The sequence below is a fragment of the Archocentrus centrarchus genome, chromosome 19 (assembly GCF_007364275.1).
Source record: "Archocentrus centrarchus isolate MPI-CPG fArcCen1 chromosome 19, fArcCen1, whole genome shotgun sequence".
In the NCBI taxonomy this organism is placed as follows: Eukaryota; Metazoa; Chordata; class Actinopteri; order Cichliformes; family Cichlidae; genus Archocentrus; species Archocentrus centrarchus.
This window is the reverse complement of record NC_044364.1, coordinates 26,931,510-26,931,804: the sequence shown is the minus strand read 5'-3', so window position 1 is coordinate 26,931,804 and position 295 is coordinate 26,931,510.

The following is a 295-nucleotide window of genomic DNA, read 5'->3' as shown; positions in this document are numbered from 1 at the left end:
AAACTGCCACGTGAAATCGACGATTGGACAAGTATGAAGTAAACCATTTCAGGGCAGATCCAGATATACCCACCCAGCGATGTAGTCTATCAAGTAAAACTTCATGGTCATGGTCATGGATTTCTTTAAAAGTGGATGGATGACAGCGGTCTTAAGATAAGCGGGAACTTGACCTAAGAGCAGTGAAGTATTTATTATAGAAAGAATACATGAACTGATGTGTGGAAAAACATTTTTCAATAGGAATGCAGGTAGAATATCCAGGGAACACGAAGACACTTTCATAGATTTAACT